Source organism: Palaemon carinicauda, chromosome 8, assembly GCF_036898095.1.
Source record: "Palaemon carinicauda isolate YSFRI2023 chromosome 8, ASM3689809v2, whole genome shotgun sequence".
NCBI classification, from domain to species: Eukaryota; Metazoa; Arthropoda; class Malacostraca; order Decapoda; family Palaemonidae; genus Palaemon; species Palaemon carinicauda.
Genome location: NC_090732.1, coordinates 60,468,933 through 60,473,932, shown reverse-complemented (window position 1 = coordinate 60,473,932; position 5,000 = coordinate 60,468,933).

The following is a 5,000-nucleotide window of genomic DNA, read 5'->3' as shown; positions in this document are numbered from 1 at the left end:
TAGGGAATGTGATGGGTGTTGAGGGACTTGGCGAAGTTGCAATTGAAAATGGAGCCCATTTTGTTAAGCAAATAATTTTGACATTGGAGGTACTCTTTTCCAGGACAAGGACATCGACAAATATACATGGACTTCACCATGTGGCAATTACAAAAATCAAATAGATCACAGAGTCATTAATAAAGAGAGAAGAAGGACTACAAGAAATGTAAGAAGCTATAGAGGTGCAGATATTGGAAGTGATCACCAGCTCCTCATTGCCACACTGAAATTAAAACTGAAAGCACCTAACAGAAATGTAGATAGAATACCAAGTTTGATGCAACTAAGCTTCTAGAAGATGAGCACACAGAAATCTTTGCAATTGAATGTAGGAATCGATTTGCACTCTTAAAGATTTTAAGAGGAGAGGAGCTGACAATTAACGAAGAATGGTGCGATATTAAGAACATATATCAGTAAGTTGGTAGTGAAGTTTTGGGACATGCAGTTACAGGGAAAAGGCCATGATATAAAATGATACTTGGGATGCTATAAAAAGGAGACAACGACAGAAATTGATTGTTGAAAGATTTCGAGGAAGTAATGAAAATTACAAGGTAGAGCATGCTAAGCATTCCAGCATTGATAGTGAAGTTAAAAGAAAAGCCAGGTTTGACTGGAGAGAATGATATATTTAGAGAGTAAAGCAGATGAGGCTGAAAAAGCTATGAATTCAGGGAGTGGCTTTGGTGTAAGAACTCATCATAGAATCATTAATGAAATCTCCACAGGGGCAAAGAAAAAGTAGCATATGCCCATCAAAAAGAGAGATGGATCTGTTAAAACAACCGAGGATAAAGAAAGGCAACGTTGGATGGAACACTTTAGTGAGGTTATAAATAGGAGCTATGAAGGGAATAATTTGATTGCTATACCTGAAGCTGAGAAAGATCTTAATGTGCCCATGAATGAATTCAGTGTGATTGAAATCGAAGCTATTCTTAAAAGATCAAGCGATGGAAAGCCTCTGGATACGATGGAATAACTGCTTAGATGATATTGGCTGTAAATGAAGTGACTCCCAGAATACTTACAAGATTATTTTATAGAATGTTTCATGAAGAGGCAAAATCTGATGAATGGGAGCTAGGAGTGTTGATGGAAATGGAAAAAAAGGAGGTCTGATTAACTGCAATAATTACAGAGGTATCACAATTATGTCAGTTGTCATAAAATTATATAGTATGCATACTCTAAAGAGGCTTGAGAGAAATATTGATGAAAAGCTGAGGGATGACCAAGCAGGAATTCGAAAAGGTAGAAGTTGTACTGACCAAATTTTCATTCTAAGACATGTTGTACAGCAATGTGTAGAATATAGAAATCCACTGTTTATGGGATTTGTGGGCTATGAAAAAACCTTTGATAGTGTGCACCGGCTAATTTTGTGGAGAGTCCTGCGTTATTGTGGAGTTCATCTTAAATATGCAATCTCAAATGTTGCTTCTGTCAAATTCTCTGCAACATTTGAGAAGTAAAGTATTGCCAGGGCCACTATAGTCTTTTAATTTGCATCTAGCCAGAATAAATAAAGATTAGAATCTCGATCATTCAGTCAGGGTTTCATGAAAGTCAATGACTTTTTGGTAAGAGTAGAAATGGGGCTTTCCAGTTACTACTTAACCTTTTTAAAAAGTTCATTCATTTCATGCAATGATAGAGTAATCGATATTTCAGAGTTCATATTTTTGGCCAGATAAAAAATGAAGACCCTAACCATATTGAACCTATCTCTATCAGCAATTTTATTAAAAGATAAGTGATAGGGCAGAATGATGAAATTTATATGTAATACTTTGGACTTCTTCTTTGATCACTAATGAATTTTCTCCATATCTCTTTCACTCCTGCGAGCCGCCAATCTGTTCATTGCGAGCTACCAATGGCTTGAGAGCCGCACAATGATTATCAATAGCATAGCAGAAGACAGACAATCTTTTGCCATCCTCGAAGGTTTCTTCTATACCATGGCTGGATGACGTCAATTTCAGAGTTGGTTGATTCTGTTGCTGGTTGGGTATATGTCCATTCTAAAGACATAATGTAGTAGGTGAACTACAGAGCAGCCGCCAGTGGCCCCCCCTCTCCCCGGCCCGGGTTGTCCAATAAGCCCAACAGCCCTCTCTGACAGGTATACTGGCTGGACAGGACTGCCTCATGTCAAAACCTTCCTACTATTATATGATAGATTTCAAGGTGTGACAAGCAAGAATACTGCCCGTGACTTGTAGACTTTCGATGGCACAGTTCACGTGCTCGGACTTCCCGTGATATTTTAATTCGTAAGCAACACTGATGTTTATCAGAGCTGTTTTGTGTTTTTGCTATAACGACCTCCTGTTTCCCGGTCAAACTGCTTATAATGCATATATTACGAAAACATGAAAAACAACATACTAGCCACTCCGATTTGACTCTCTCTACTACGTGTATTTCTCTATATTATTGTGCTTGTAAACGAATCCAGTATAATTCACCTGTTTCTGTCTCTTGATTAATGAAATAGCCCTATTCACGACACACACACATACACACATCCACACACACACAACACACACACACACACACACACACACACACATATATATATATATATATATATATATATATATATATATATATATATATATAAATATAGTATATATGTATGCATATACTATACACACATATATATATATATATATATATATATATATATATATATATATATATATATATATATATACATATATATATATATATATATATATATATATATGCACATATATATATATATATATATATATATATATATATATATATATATATATATAAATATATATATATATATATATATATATATATATATATATATATATATATATATATATATATATATATATATATATGGTTTTCATCTGTGCATTAAGGAGATGATACACAGCCCGTAAAATGAGCCCCTCTCATGTAGATATAAGTATTTTATGTGAATTGCGTAAGACATTCGTTGTGAATTTCATTGTATTCTTTATTCAAGTTAAGGTGAATTTACGTAATTTTTAAGAATTAACATTTTATTTCACGTATATTTACCACAAAGTCTTAGGTAGTGTATTTGAAAGTGTTGTAGGATTCATGCGAAATATGAACAAGGGCTTAGGTAATGTTCTTTTATATTTTATGATGTATTGCGTCATGTTTGAGAGAGAATATTCAAAATATGTACTTTGGAAGATTCTCTACCATGTGCTTTAGAAATGTTGCGAAGGCCTGGTGGGAGGAGGTTATCTTTATTTTTATTTCTGGGACAAAGGGTGGGCGGAGCTAGCAGACCGTGAGAGCCGTCTGGTACAGCGTGAGTAGCGTCTGGGAGAGTAATATTTGGCAATTTTGATGCTTGGCATAGCTCCTACACTACCAGACCTCGATCCTGGTACGTTCTGGAAGCAGTTAGATATCATATACAAGGTGACGCAAGGTTGAGTTAAAGTCAGATAGAGATCGAGATAGAACTGCAGCCTAAAGATAGCCTCCTTCCCCTCTCCCTTTCTCACGCTCGCTATTGTTGAAAGTGTTCAGTACGTTGTGGTGTGCCCTCTCCTAAGTGATTCTGTGTCCTAAAGCAAATCGTGTGTCGAAAAGATACGCAAGACTAAAAGGGGATTTTGAATTCATTGTATTAGGGTGAGTGTTGGCATTGTATAATTTTTTTCGTAAACGGCCCCGTAGGAAGTATAGATTTTTTAACGCAATCTGGTTGTCTATTATTCATTAAGTGTCTAACGTGGACATTGTATTATTCAGAATTATTTCAAGCTTTTGTATAATTTTCATTGGATTATTTCTTTTCTTAGGGTTAGGTTTATTCAGATATAATAGTTTAAGTCCAGTTATATAATTTCATATCATAACTTTTTTTCTCAATCCAAGTTTTGTTCAGATTTAATAATTTTTCCAGTGAATTATTTTATTATTGTGTAAATTCTTTCATAGTGTTGTAATTTACATGGAATATATTTATTTTTGTAAAGAATGTATTATTCCAACCATCATTATTTGGAGCCAGATTCTGCTCGACTCCTGTTAAGAACCACAGTAAGTTAAATACGTTCTAATAATACTTAAGAACAAATACCCAGTTTAGTTTGAGTGTACTTAAGAGACCTTTGGATATTCAGTGTTATATATATTGCTGTCTAGGAATTCGTGTATAATTTTCTTAAAGTGTAACAGTTTTAGGTTAAAAGCAAACAAGGTAGTTTGGAATTTGAGAGGCTGATTTACTTGCCAGTCGTAGTATGTGTAATATCATATGTTTGGTTCCCAGTCACGAGCCGTAGTATAATATTTTTTAATGGCCAGACTTCAGGAGCCATAAGATATATTATATTTTGGTGCCCAGACCCTTAAGATCAAGCGAGTCTGTTTTAAATATTGGTGATAATAGGGCCGTATTTTGTTTAAAGATTTTTTAATAGTACAGGGTTGATAGAAACTTGAGTATTGTAAGTATAATATTTTTTGGAGAGACAGTCATTATTGTAAAATTACAAGATGGCACAGTTTAATATCCAAGAGTTTTTGAATAACCACAGTGTCCAATTATTGTTAGAACCTAATGTAACTAAAGCTCAGTGGCTCTCTATCTTAATGGCATGTGGCGGCCATGTTACGAGTGGTATGATAAAAGCCCAAATCAGGTGTCTAGCCTTAGAAGCGTTGATAAACTCGGGAAAGTTGTTGGAAGAGAATATTGTGGCAGCTTGTGAACTGTTGGAGGAAGCAAAGGAAGAATTTTTAGCGAAGCAAGGAGCGGTTGACGAACTGCAGCAGAGGAAAATTTAATTAGGTAGAAGATGGAAGCAAAGCCAGAAGAAGATGAGAGAGAAGAAAAATGGCGAGAGAAAGAAATGGAAGTAAGGCGAGAAGAAGCCCCAGAGATTGCAAGACATGCAAGGTTGATGTAAGCGAGGTAAATC